This window comes from Lissotriton helveticus, chromosome 2_1, assembly GCF_964261635.1.
Source record: "Lissotriton helveticus chromosome 2_1, aLisHel1.1, whole genome shotgun sequence".
NCBI classification, from domain to species: Eukaryota; Metazoa; Chordata; class Amphibia; order Caudata; family Salamandridae; genus Lissotriton; species Lissotriton helveticus.
Window position 1 is genome coordinate 44,490,156 of NC_136059.1, and position 14,947 is coordinate 44,505,102.

The 14,947-nt window shown below is 50.8% G+C and overlaps 1 protein-coding gene across 1 annotated transcript in view; it reads right to left on the reverse strand.

Moving 5' to 3' along the window:
• LOC144817690 (long-chain-fatty-acid--CoA ligase ACSBG2-like) overlaps positions 1–14,947 on the reverse strand; it is a 721,416-nt gene that overhangs the window by 491,648 nt on the left and 214,821 nt on the right. The window lies entirely within an intron of this gene.

A 14,947-nucleotide genomic window follows, 5' to 3' on the forward strand; every position in this document is an offset into this window, starting at 1 on the left:
GCCCGTTACCGGCTGCCTGAAGGCGCGCGGAGGCTCCCTAATGCGCCCCGCGTTCAGGCCGGGTGGCTCACGGCCGACGCGCGCGCCCAAGGACGCTGACCATTTGGGCTGGTTTTGGTAGTATTTTGGTCGCGTTTTGGGCGGCGCGCCTCGGCACGTCCCCCTGGCTTCCTGGAAAGCGCGTTTTGCGCTTTCTACACACCGGCTTGCCTCTTGTGGGATCGCCTGTGCAGGGTGAATAACTTGAGAGTCCAGAGTGGGCACACGCTCTCTAAATTTGAGGACCTTGGCCACTGGCCTTCCTGACTACAGCTTTGCTGAGGGGGTTTGGGTACAGTTTCTGTGATTTTAACTGTGTGCAGTGGGCTGACCCCCCCCACCACCCCCAAAGGCTGCCAGGGTTATTCCCTTATATTTCAGTCAGTTTGATATTATGGAAGAGTGGGTTAAATACCCTGAGGAGGAAGAGGCAGATGGGGAGGTTACTAATGAAGGGCAGCAGGATGCTGTTCTAGAGGATACTATTGTTGAAGCTTTGGATGCCTCGGTCCAAGCTTCAGTTGACAGAGCCATGGACACGAAGGTCCCCCAGACTGTGCAGCAAGCACTCGCAGTGGCCCTGCGCCCCATTCGCAAGCAGTTGGAAGGCTTTGCGAAGCGTCATGGATACGATAAACGCAAGAAGCAGAAGCGCGATGCTCCGTCTACCTCTACTTCAATTCCGGAGGAGCGCCAGTCATGGCCGCATGCGCAGTCCTTGGCTTCCCTTCCGGTGAAGGAATGCGCTAGTCAGCCACGTTCTGGCGGCAAGGCGAAAAGTAAACGTCCCGTGGTGGTGGATACGGATACCACCACCACTAACACTGATACCGATACCGATACTGATACTTCGGAGGAGCATCCTCCGCCCCCTAAAAAGGCCAGACCGGCTTCTAAGCCTGTGGAGGACAAGGCCCCTAAGGCCTTCCACTTTGACCCTTCAGATATCATCCACCCTCGGTCTTCGGACTGGGTCCCGCCAGCGGACGTGTCTGATTACATTCACAGCCACCTCCGTAAGAGCTTCCCTCGAGAGGTGCGCAACCGGCTGCGGTCGGAATGTCCGCGTCCGGATATTCCGGACGGTGTCGCGGACACACCGGAGATAGATGCCAGTATGCTCACTTTCCTGAAAAAATTTTCGAAGGACCCTAAGAGGGGGCTTGACAGGGCCTGGCGAGGCTGTCAAGACAAGATGTTGGATGTCATTGGGCCCCTGGCGAAGATCCTAGAGATGGCCTTAGCGGCCAAAGAGGGTGCGACTCCTGTAGATCCGGACATCTTGGCTGAGTGGACTCAGCGCGCCATTTGCTTTCTGGGTAACGCAAATTGCGCCGTCTCTTCGGAGAGGCGCAAGTCCTTACTAATGCGCATGGACAGCAACTTGACGGAGCTGGCGGAAGCTGAACCTGGCCCTCTGGCCGGTGGGTGTCTCTTCGGAGACAGGTTCGTGAAGGACGTCACCAAGTATGTTGGCACCTTCACCGCGTTGGATAAGGCCCAGAGTGGTATCAAACGCGCCCTCACGCAGGGTGTTTTCAACAGGGCCGGGCGAGGCGGGGGTCGCTCGTCAGGCCGAGGATTCCAGAGAGGCTCCCAGAGAGGGGATTTTGGCCGCGGCCGCGGCGAGTGGGACTCTACCCGCGGAGGAACCTTCTATCCCTCACGCCGAGGCTTCAACAAGGGCCGTTTCCAGTCGGGAAACAACAGGGCGAATTTCAAGTCCCACCAAAGTTCCGGTGAGTCTGACAGAGGTGTCTTTTCTTCCTTTGGGGGGTCGCACGCGGCATTGTCTGCGGCAATGGCAAATGTTAACTCAGGATGTTTGGGTCTTGCAGACTGTTCAGGGGTTCAAGCTGGAATTCTACTCTCCTCCGGCGCAAGCGTTTCCCCCGCCACCTCTCCATTTTTCCCAACTAGATCACAGTTTTATAGAAGCAGAGGTGGCAGACTTGCTGAGGAAGGGCGCGATCGCTCTTTGCCAGAGAAGCCCTCGCGGCTTCGCCAGCAATGTCTTTCTGGTCCAAAAGAAGGGAGGTGGCAACAGACTTGTACTCAACCTCAGAGATTTCAACCAGCATCTGGTGTACAACCATTTCAAAATGGAAGGTATCCACATGTTAGCGGATTTGTTGCAAGAAGGAGATTGGTTAGTGCGATTAGATCTGAAAGATGCATATCTTTCTATTCCGATTTTTCATCCTCACCGCAGGTTCCTGCAATTTCAGTGGAGCGGCCGGTGGTACGAGTATTTAGCTCTTCCTTTCGGTCTCTCCTCGGCTCCCTGGTGTTTCACCAAGGTAATGAAACCAGTGGTGGCCTTCCTCAGGGAAAGGGGTGTGCGCATGATCATTTACCTAGACGACATTCTGATCATGGCGCAGGACCGGTCAGTGCTGCAGCAACACTTGACCATGACTACTTCCTTGTTACAAGGACTGGGATTTGTGCTCAATCTAGCGAAGTCAGTTGTGACCCCGACTCAGGTAATAGACTTTCTGGGGTTCACGATCAACTCCCTCACGGCGCAGCTGCTTCTTCCACAGGCGAAGTTGAGGGACTTGAAGAAGGAGATCAGGAAACTGCTGGACAGGCAGTTAGTCTCGCTCAGGACACTGGCCAGGATTGTAGGAGTCCTGGCGTCCTCTATCCAGGCGATATTTCCGGGTCCTTTGCACTACAGAGCCCTCCAACGTCTGAAGATCAGACACCTTCAGAAGGGTCTCTCGTATACGGACTCGGTTCCGCTTACGGACGAAGTTCGGCACGAACTCCAGTGGTGGTTAGGACACGTAGATGCCTGGAACGGCAGAGCGATCTTCGGGTCGCGACCAGATGTGGTAATCGAGTCGGACGCCAGCAGATGGGGCTGGGGCGCGCGCTGTGGAGAGGTTTCCACAGGCGGCAGATGGTCGTCTCAGGATCTGGAACTTCACATAAACTGTTTGGAATTACTGGCGGGATCGTTCGCGGTCCGCACGTTATCCCCGAAGCAGACATCATGTTGCATCCTCCTGCGCCTGGACAATGTGTCCGCAGTGAGGTATATCAACAAGTTGGGCGGCACGAGGTCGTCTCTTCTTGTCCAGATAGCCAAAGAGTTTTGGCAGTACTGTCTACAGAACCAGATTTCAGTCATAGCGGAGTACATCCCGGGTCAGGCCAACCAAGTGGCGGACTGGCATTCCAGACACTTGAGGGATTACAGCGACTGGAAGCTGCTTCCCCAGGTCTTTCTCTGGTTGCAGGCGATTTGGGGTCCTTTTCAGACGGACCTGTTCGCCTCCAGGTTGACGTATCAACTTCCCCGGTTCTTCAGCTGGAGACCGGATCCGATGGCAGAAGCGACGGACGCCTTTCTCCAAGATTGGTCGGAGGGGATCCAGTATGCGTTTCCCCCCTTTCTGTTAATTCCCAGAGTAATGACTCAGGTGATACGGCAAGCGGCGGAAATTGTCATGGTGACTCCGTGGTGGACGTCACAAGCGTGGTTTCCCAAGTTGTTACAGTGGAGCTGCGACCGCCCCCGGCTACTGCCGGATTTGAAGTGGTTGTTGCAGGGCCCTCGTCAGGAACAGCACCCGTTGCTGTTGGAGGGCAGGTTATCCCTGATGGCATGGAGGCTTTCAGGGAACAGTGGCAAATGCCAGGAATTTCGGACAAGACTGCAGACTTTATCAAGCAGGCTTGGGCACCTTCCACCAGGAAGCGATACTCCGCTGCCTGGAAGAACTGGGTGGATTGGTGCGTGGGACGACATCTGGATCCCGTGGGGGCAGAGTTATCCCAAGTGTTGAATTTTTTATCCGAGAAGGCGACAGGTGGCCTAGCGTATCGTTCGGTCAACAACTTTCGCTCGGCCATCTCGGCGGGGCATGCCCTGGTGGATGGTAAACCGGTGGGCATGCACCCGGTAGTTTGTAAGTTGTTGAAAGGCATCAGGGTGGCTAACCCTCCCAAACCCAAATATACGGGTTTGTGGGATGTCTCAGTTGTGATTTCTTTGCTCGACAGATGGCCGGTTAATTCTCTCCTGTCCAGGAAGCAATTGTGGGCTAAATTAGCCATGTTGCTTTGTCTATCCTCTTGCAGAAGATCTTCAGACGTCAGAGCGCTCGACGTAACAGGTAGAGTGTTTACCCCGGAAGGGGTCTCTTTTCATATTACGGGTCGTACTAAAACAATGTCTAGACATATATCTTATAATGCTTTTCCTGACAATGAAAAACTATGTGTGGTCCATTGTTTGAAGACCTACGAGGAATGTACAAAGGCCTTGCGGCCGCAGGGCTGTTCACAATTATTGATTGCTATTCAGAAGCCCTTTAAACCAGTGGCGGCTGCCACTATTGCTAGATGGCTTCGGTTCATTATGAAGGAAGCCGGTGTTGATACAAATGTTTTTGGTGCTCATTCAGTTAGAGGCGCGATGGCGTCCAAGTCATATGGTTTAGGATCCAGTATCCAAGATATTATGCATTGTGCAGATTGGTCCTCTGATTCAACGTTTAAGACGTTTTATTACAAGCCGGTGGGAGACATTACTTCTGTGGTATTTAATCAGCGTTAAACTAGCATAATCTGAAGCCTCCGGTCCTGCCATAGAATCACAAATTTGCTAGCATTCGCGACAAGAATTTGCAATTCTATTAAGGACACGGAGGCGAGGATTATCCCACCCGGCTTAATGTACTGTATGTATTAAGCTTACCCACCCTTTTATGCAAGGATTACGGTGGTGTTGTTTCCTTTATTTCAGGATCGGATAAGAAGTCGGACTGACAGACGACTGACGTCGAGATGACGACCTGAAGTTCTTCTTCCACGTTGGAGGATTGTTTGGTTCATGTTATGGACTGTTTGTTTGGTTCACGTTATGGACTTATCGCCTCAAAGAAAGAGGATGTGATGTGCACGCTGGGGGTTCTTATGGACTGTGGGGGCGTGCCTATAACCATGGTGTTCATGGGAAATGTAGTAATTTTACTGTTTACTGGAGAAAATGGTACATTTTCATTGGCTGCTGTTTTGATGCAGTAAAGTTTGAGAAGCATAATCCTCGCCTCCGTGTCCTTAATAGAATTGCAAATTCTTGTCGCGAATGCTAGCAAATTTGTGATTCTCCTCCGTCTCTGCCTCACTAAGCAGCAATGTTGGGCGCACATTCTCGCCTACAACCACCCAGCTCGGCGTCATCTAACGTCATCTTCAACAGAGTTATTTGGAGCATGAAGCCTGACGAGAATGTCGGGTTCAAGGAGAATGAGCATGAGGCTGTTTAATTCTACACCAGCGGTGAGTGAAAGTTGTTTTATTTTCAAAGTGACTACCATCCGATTCCAGGATATTATTTTTCTTCTTCATGTTCTACAGCAGTATTTCAAGAAACTGCCACATGAAGACATTTCTTTATCGAAATTTGGAAATCATACTTGGAAGGCTTATCGGAGCTCTTATTTACTCGAGTGCAGCATAGGATTGTTCTTTATGGTGTAATCTTGTTTTCAGGTATTTTCGTGTATTCACTGCCCAGTGTTACGCTGCCACCTAGTGCCAATTTCGATTATGACTGAAATGTTCTTATGTTTTCCGTCCGAGTGAAGTTTAGCCACACCTTTCTGTTCCTGTATTTGGAGTAAGCTAGTCTGATGCTGGAAGCTTCGTTTTTTAATTGTCTTTCTATGCAATATGTGGGTGGCAATTTTGAATTTTCTTGTGTACATTTAACTGTGGGTGTGCTTATTTATACTTTCCTTGTTTACGGAGCCTGTTTACTGTCACCTGGAACCAATTTACAGTCCCTTAAATATGTATGCAAAGTTGTTTACTTTGATGCTATCTAATGGAAATTTCATGTTCATAGCATACGTGTTTCTGCTTCCACATGTTATTCTCCCTTATGAAAGGGACGTTTTTAGTCTTATTTTAGTGGGCAGCTGTACTACATTATCCCTTATATTAGGGATGGGCATGGGTTTGGTTCTAGTTCCTTCCCATAAAGTGTTAACACAACCCCTACACTGGGGTGGGTTTGTGGTTATGGTTCTTATAAAGCGTTACATGCGGCCTCCTCATTGGGGCTGGTTTGTGAGTGTGTTTCCCACTTACAGTGTTCAATATAGTAACCCTTTCTCTGTGTTGGTTTTGTTCAAGGGTACGATTCCCATTGATAGTTCTTTTGGTAATTCTTTGGTAACCCTTACTTGGGGTATGTTTGTGGAGTTTCCTCCATTTAACATAGCATGTAACCCTTTCACTGGGTTGGTTTTGGTTCATGGGTACGATTCCCACTAATTGTTCTTTCATTGGTAAACCTTACACGGGGTATGTTTATGGGGTTTCCTCCATTTAACATAGCATATAACACTCCCTCTGGGTTGGTTTGGATTTACGGGTACGGTTCCCCTACACAGGGTGTATTCTCTAGGTTTATGGTCCCATATTACAGGTCTTACGCTACCGCCCAGTGTAAGTCTACTAGGGCGTTACTCTTTTTGTCTGGTTACCAGCCCACTATTCAGGAGCCAGGCATCTATAGTGCACCACACTATTTACTTAGGTCCTGACGAAGTGCCAAATGGCTCGTTAGGAGCAACAGAGGCACGAAACATGTCGACCCCTTCAACAGAGATAGCCCTCTAGGAACATTATATCCACATACGGCATCCATTTACTTTTAATCAAGCTGGGACTACCTTGAACATTAAAATAGTTTTGATCAGGACTGCTCCAGACTTATTTTAACTTTCACCGTCCATGCACTACCCATGCCCTCTTACCCGCACACACCCTACGGCTTCTTCAAAAAAAGATCTCCACCAAAGAGCCCCGTTTACGGTGAGCCCGTCGGGCATTGCAGCTCCGGTCCGACGAGGAGAAAAGCCCAATGATGAAGCATGACATCCTTCGGGTGTGTGACGGCATCACGAAGAAAGAAAGACTTGTCTTCCCTGTCTCACCTAGAAACTGTACACCTCTTGTAGCACAGCTTACTAGGAGCCCTGTATACAGGACCTGCTTAAATAACGTCTCCCGGTCCCAAACCTCCCACTTTTTTGTCTGCAGATAACACCCAGATATCTTCAAAAATATAATCATCCTGCTTCTATACAAGGGGAGGGAGGTTAGGCTACGCTGTCTTTCACTATGACAGCTCCTTTTATGATTTACGGACTACTTGTTACGCTGACCGTATTGTGTTATGCATTTTTCTGCTTATTGTCGCATGTATACTGCGTATTAGAGCATATTAGTTAAAATTAATACTTTAAACTTGTTCGTGTCTCTGTCAGATCTTATTGTGGACAGGTATAAGAGTGTGAGCAAAAGGGTGTGTCTTGCAACATCGATTCCTGAGAGAGTCAGGAGTGTTGTGTTCTGGGGTGTCTAATCACTTGTTCCTCTTTGAGTGAGAAGGAGGGCAAGTGAGACACTATAGCTAGTGGTCCTGGGCTCATGGGTACTAAGGTGGTAGTATGACATAGGGGCATAAGTATGAAAAACCCGTTTTGCGAGTCCTAAAGAGTTTTTCTTAGTGAATTGCTATTAAGGTGTCGCAAAATGGAATGTATGTAGGAATCGCAATATTAATTGCGATTTCTTAATATTCCTTAATTGTGAAATGCAAATTACGATTCGCAATTAAGGAATACTTCCCATTCATTCCTATGGGCCTAGATTCCTAGAGGCCCATAGGAATGAATGGAAAGACATTCGCAATTTGCGAGTACCCATTAGCTACTGGTGAAATGCGAATGCAATTTCAAGGTTGCAAGGGTTTCAAAAGGACACTCTGTTGCACCCCTGAAATATGTATGTGTGCATATGTGGTGCACATACATGCCCTAAGGTCCTGTATGTGGGCCACATGGCACTTTGAAAAATGCATAAAAGTGTGTTTTTCAAAGAAATCGCAAATTAGCACCAACTTGAAGTTGGTGGTAATTTGCGATTTCTTAAGCCAAAATCGCACAACTTGGGTGCTTCCTGCATCGCATTTAAATGCAATTGCAAAATAGGGACTTGCAAATAAAGGAAAGGTTAAGAAACCACAGATAAAGAAATCGTTAAATCAGCCCTAAGACGCTTCCACCTGCAGATACGAAACACCAAGTGCACAGCTCTTGTAGATCACATTGACGCCTGCACTAAAAGCAGCAAGGAAATCTTAGCCATCATTAAAGATTTCACCATGCCTCCTGCCACCTCTAGCACCTCTAGCATTATCCTCCCTCACAAAACCTTGACAAAAAGTTCTTAAAATGTCACCTCCATATGCAACAATTTTATCCCACAATCGGACCCCGTCACAGTTACAACTCAACTTTCCATCACAAACAAAGAATGAACCCTGATCTCATGGCTCGCTACTACCATGACAAACAGCCACTTGGGGGCCTCATCTGACCTTTGCCCCACCACTCCTTCACCAAAGGACTCCTACCAATCAGCAAAGCTCTAACACCCTTCATCTAAACCTTCATCCATTCATTCCTGGACACCAGTAAACATGCAACTGACATGCTCCTGCTCAAAACGTCCGCTGACCCAGTCACACTTTCCAATTACAGACCCTTCTCCCTCCTACCATACCAGGGAAAGGTCTTAGGGAAACTAATCAAACAACACCTCACCAACCACCTCAGCAATCACCAGCTCCTCAACACCACATAGTGTAGATTCAGGCCACATTATAGAAAACAACACTCATCACCACCACAGACGACATCCATATGATCCTTGACAGAGGAGGCATGGCGGCTCTCATTCTCCTGTACCTCTCCACTGCATTTGACACGGTCTCACACCCCATCCATCTGGCACCAGCACAAAGTGGCATTCTAGGACAAGCTCTCCGCTGGATATGCTCATGCTTACCAGATGAAAGACAAGTTCTCAGCCTGGCTGTAATACTGATGGCCTCGGGATCGGGTAACCCCACACCCTCTGACACCCACTACTCACGAACGGAGAACAGACGAAGCGTGGAATCGAACCAGCTATTTATTATAGGTATACAAGGTAAGGGTACGGCAGCTGTTCCAACCGTCCTCTGCACGAATGCCAGTCCTGGCACTCCCCAACAGAGGACACCGTGCTAAGTAATGGCCGACAAAGCCACTCGAGTATATACACAAGATGGTTGTTGTCGTCCTCTGCACTCGTGTCAGACCTGACACGCTCCAACGGAGGGAAAAACGATATAAAGGATAACGAAAAGCCAGGAGAGTTCCTTCCACTCGATAACCCTCGAGCGGGGACTGGCAAAGGTAGTCGTGGACTGAGTCCCACGCGCTCGATAACCCTCGAGCCGGGATTGGCAGCAATCGGTGGAGTGTAGTCGTCCTCCGCACTCGTGTCAGTCCTAACACGCTCCAACGGAGGGCAAAACGATATAAAGGATAACAAAAAGCCAGGAAAGTTCCTTCCACTCGATAACCCTCGAGCGGGGACTGGCAAACGTAGGAGTGGACTGAGTCCCAAGCGCTCGATAACCCTCGAGCGGGGACTGGCAGGGTCTATGGAGGGATTAAGTCTCAACCGCTCGAATACCCTCGAGCGGGGACTGACAAGGTCTATGGAAGGATTAGGGCCCAGATGTAGGTAAAATAGATTTACCGATTTTTAATTACCGAATCCTACCGATTCGGTAATTAAAAATCGGTAAATCTAAGGGGTGGATATGTAGGAACATCCAGATGTTCCTTTTACCGAATCGGTAAATATCTGTATTTACCGAATCGGTAAATACAGACCGGTAATGCCCCATTCATTCCTATGGGCAGGTCTGCCTGTCATATGGCACAGGTGTGCATGCACACATGTGCATGCACACCGGAATCGGTTTTTTACCATGAAGTTGGATTTCATGGTAAAATACCGATTTTGTAAGGCTTGTGGGACTCAGAAGAGTCCCACCTACATCTCATTGTTACCGAATCGGTAAAAATACCGATTCGGTATTTTACAGATTCGGTAAATTTACCGATCGGTAAATTTACCGAATCTGTAAAATATGTGGCCCTACATACCATTTTGTGAATCTCGGTCGGTAACGGCCGAAAATACCGATTTTCGGCCGTTACGACCGACCTACATCCGGCCCTAAGTCTCAACCGCTCGAATACCCTCGAGCGGGGACTGTCAATGTCTATGGAAGGGTTAAGTCTCAACCACTTGATAACCCTCGAGCGGGGACTGGACAGGGTAACGACTGTGGCGGAACACGAACGCCCGTGGCTGGCAGGGACAGTTTGCGCGCGAGCTCTCCTTTCCCGCACCAGCGTCTCGCGCTCGCGTATACCAACAATGGAATCACGGGGCTCACCTTCTCCAAAGCGTCGGCGTTGCGGTCTCGCATCAAAGAATCAAAATATCTGACGCGGACTGCTGGCGTCCCGACTGCCTTTATGGTGACGCCCTCCGCGAGTGTACCGCGCTAGGTCCTCTGGGTATTGTAGTTCGGATCGGATGGCCTCATGGGACTTGTGGTTCGTAGTCCGTGTTCGTCGTTACGGCTTTCAGATGAGTGTCTTAACAGTACATCCCCCCTCCGTCAGGGGCCACCAGCTGGACCGGGCTTAGTCGGGTATTTCCTGTGGTAGGCCGCCACCATCCTCGGCGCACATATACCGCCAACAGGTTCCCAGGACTCCTCCTCTGGACCGTAGCCTTTCCACGCCACGAGGTACCACAGCTTCCCCCGGCACCAGCGCGAATATCTGATACCCTTGACCTCATAGTCCCGCTCACCGTTCACCCATACCGACTTCGGTGCGGGGGGTCTGGGCGCCCCCGACGGTTTAAGCAGGGATATGTGGAACACGGGGTGGATGCGTAGGTTGCCTGGTAACTCAAGTCTCACGTTCACTGGACTGATGCACTCTTTTATACGGTACGGCCCGATGAAACGAGGATGAAAAACGCTGTGTTTGCGGAACTTCAGGTTCTTGGCGGACACCCATACATAATCCCCAGCCCGATATAGAGGGCCCTGCCTTTCTTCTTTTATCCGCTGACACCTTGTATTGCCTCTTCGCCTCCTCCAAGCATCTCCTCGCGCTCACTGCTGTGTCCCGGATGTGAGCCACTCTTCTGGCGGTTTCAGGAATGCCCGACGTTGTCGCGGGGTGCGACAAGGGGAGGAACCTGGGGTGAGGCCCGTAGTTGCCGTAGAATGGAGACACCTTCGTGGACGTATGCGTGGCGTTGTTGTAGGCGACTTCTGTAAGCCACAACTTATCCACCCACTCCTCCGTACCTTGGTCGACGAAGCAACGAAGGTATTGTTTCAACGTTTGGTTGAGGCGTTCCGTCTGGCCGTCAGTTTGCGGATGGTAGCTGGTGGACAACGCGGAGGTGACGTGCAGCGACGAACACCAGGTTTTCCAGAACCGCGCCGTGAATTGCGATCCCCGATCTGACACAATGACGCGGGGGAGGCCGTGAGCCCTCACCACCTCCTTCAGAAGCATGACCGCCAGCTGTCCAGCCGTGGGCACAGCCTTACAGGCTATAAAGCGACCCATCTTGGTCAAGTAGTCTATGACCACTAGTATGGCAGTGTACCCTTTGTCCACTGGCAACCCAACCACAAAATCAAGGGAGATGCGGTCCCATGGCCGCGCTGGAGTCGGTAGCGGTTGCAGTAGTCCCTGAGGGCGCCTGTGATCCGATTTCATGGCGGCGCAGGTCGTGCATGCGGAAATCCAGCTCCTCACGTCCGCCCTCACCGATGGCCACCAAAACTGTCGCAGTACGTAGTCCACCGTTTTCTCCAATCCGAAGTGTCCCGCACTGGGTGATTCATGACACCATATGAAGGCTTGTTTCTGTAGGCGTGGGGTAGGTACCAATACCCGACTACCCTTCACCAGGATGCCGTCCTTCATCCGCCAGTCCTCGTGCCTCTGTAACCATGTCAACCATCGGACGGTGTTGACACCCTTCTGTATGCCATGTAAGAATGCCCCCGGCTGGATAACATTCACTACTGCACCCGGACTTATGATGGACTCAAAGGTAGGTAGAGGAGGTTCCACCTCAGTGGTTTGTCTCGACAGCGCGTACGCCTTCCTGTTTTCGGTACCCGGCCTATAGGTGATGGTAAAGTGGAACCCGGAGAAGAACAACATCCAGCGTAGTTGCCGAGGAGACAGTTGTCGGGCCGCCGTCATGAACTGTAGATTTCGATGATCCGTGTACACCAACACCACGTGTTTGGCCCCCATCAGCAGATGTCTCCACTCGGCAAAGGCGTCCTTGATGGCCAGTAGCTCCTTTTCGGCGACATGATAGTTCCGTTCCGCCGTATTCAGCTTTCTGGACATAAACGCAACGGGATGTAGCGTTCCTGTCACAGGGTCCTTTTGGGACAGAATAGTCCCAACCGCCGAATCCGATGCGTCCGCCTCTACCAGATACTGCTGTTCCGGGTCCGGGTGTGCAAGGACGGGAGCGGACACAAAGGCTTGCTTCAACGCACGGAACGCGTTCTCGGCCCCTTCCGACCACAGAAACGGTACAGATTTCTTCAATAGGTGCGTGATGGGAGTTACGAGCCTTGAGAACCCCTCTATGAACCGGAGGTAAAAGTTGGCAAAGCCAAGAAAGCTCTGAACTTCCTTTATGTTCTTAGGGGCTGGCCATTCCGCCACCGCCTTCACCTTTCTATCCGCCATGGTTTGTCCTTCGGGGCTTAACATGACTCCTAGGAATTCTACGGTGGTCACATGGAAGTCGCATTTACTGAGCTTGCAGTATAGAGCGTTTTCCTACAGAATCCGGAGTACCGAAGCCACGTGCCCCACATGCTCTTCCGTGTTGTCCGAGTAGATCAAGATGTCATCGATGTATACGACGACGTATACATCCAATATGTCTCTAAGCACGTCGTTCAGGAAGAACTGAAACGCTGTAGGGGCGTTGCACAGCCCAAACGGCATTACTCTGTATTCAAACAGGCCAAACCTTGTTTTGAAAGCCGTCTTCCACTCGTCCCCGCAACGCATACGGACTAGATGGTAAGCCCCTTTCAGGTCGAGTTTGGTATATACACGTGCTGTTTTCACTTGTTCTAGGAGCACGTTTATGAGCGGCAGGGGGTATCTGTTCTTGATTGTAATGGCGTTGAGCGCCCTAAAGTCCACACAGGCGCGGAGTTCTCCATTGGCCTTAGGGATGAAAAACAGTGGCGAAGCCGCAGGAGAACGTGAAAGCCTGATAAACCCGAGTTGTAACATCTTATCCAGGTAGGCGCGAAGGTGGATGTTTTCGGGTTCTGATAGAGCGTATAGTCGGCCGCCAGGTATCGTAGCCTCCGGGACCAGGTCGATTTGGCAATCATAGACCCTATGTGGTGGAAGCGTCTCTGCTTGGTCATCATCAAACACGTCTCTATAGGAGGAATAGGCCTCAGGGAGGCACACCTCTTTTTCCGCAGTGGTGGCCACTACCCACCCCGTGTTCTCCACTTCCTTGCTTGACTCTCCCGACCAATGACAGGACCGAGAACAGAAAGGGGAGTTCATGTGCAGTTCCTGTGTTTCCCAGTTGATTGCAGGGTTATGTTTTCTCAGCCACGGCAATCCCAAAATAATCCCATACTGCGGAGCACAGATGATCTTGAAGTCCACCACCTCCTTGTGTTGTGTCCCGTACACCACTTCAATGTCCCCTGTGTGTTGTCTGATGGGTCCAGACACCAGCCTGCGTCCATCCACAGCGAAGACCTCCTCTGGGACCGCGCACCTCAGTAGGGCCATACCTATACATTTCGCCTCTTTCTAATCCATAAACAGCCCTGTGGCCCCTGAGTCGACCATAGCCGAGACTGAAATCAAGGTGTTCCTGACCCTCAGCTGTAACGGGATGTACAGGTGTCGGGTGCTCTCCGTTGTGTGCAGTTGGGCTGAAGGGATAAAGCCATGACTCCAGGAATCCCATTCGTTGTTCCAGGAGCTCTTTAGTTTTCCGCCGTCTTGTCCACTGACGCCGTGGACAAACGACCAGGGCGCGGACGTCCTGTCTTAGGCTTGACCGGACATTCACGGACGTAGTGTCCTTTCTTGCCGCAGTACAGGCAGAGCCCTTGTTTTCTTCGGGCCTCTTTCTCGGTAGCCGTAAGGCTGGCTCGTACCGCCCCGATGTCCATGGAGTCAGTACGCGCAGCCGTTGTCGCTTCAGAAGCGGATGTATGGCCCGCAGCAAGCGGGGCTTTCTCCTTTTCATGTACACCCCCACGCCTTTCGCTAAGGCGATGGTCTAGGCGAAGGGCCAGGCTGATCAGGTCTTCGCAGTGCACCGGTTGAGGGTCTATTTGCGTGATCACGTCCTTCAAGTCCTCGCTCAATCCCTGATGAAAAAGCGCCGTTTGTTTGGCCGGGGGCCATTTGGATTCCACGACCAATCTTCTGAAGGCGTTCAGGTAATGGACATGACCTGTTGTGCCTTGTTTTAGTTCCAATAACTCCCTGTCCGCGGTGTATGAATCCGCCCTCCGATCGAACACCTTTATGAACTCCTCTTGGAATTGTTCCTAATCGTACAAAAGCGGATCGTCCCTACTCACCAGCGGTACAGCCCACTGAGCGGCGTTCCCCGCCAAGTAGGAGATCATGAAAGCGACTCTCGCCTGGTTGGTGGGAAACGACTTCGGTTTGCAGGAGAAGTGGAGAGCCACCTGTGTTATGAACACCTGGACTGTGGAAGGATCCCCGCTGTACCTTTCCGGTGTGGCCAGTGGTATTGCTACAGGCATCTCTACTACCACTGCAGCAGGCGTTCCCGTGGGTGAAGCCCCTGCGTTGAACGGATTCCTCTGCTGGTTATCCACCCTTGCTCTTAAGTCCGCTGTTTCCAGGCGCGAGGCAGCCAGTTCGTTCTGTACGTCTAGCAATGCCGCCAAAAC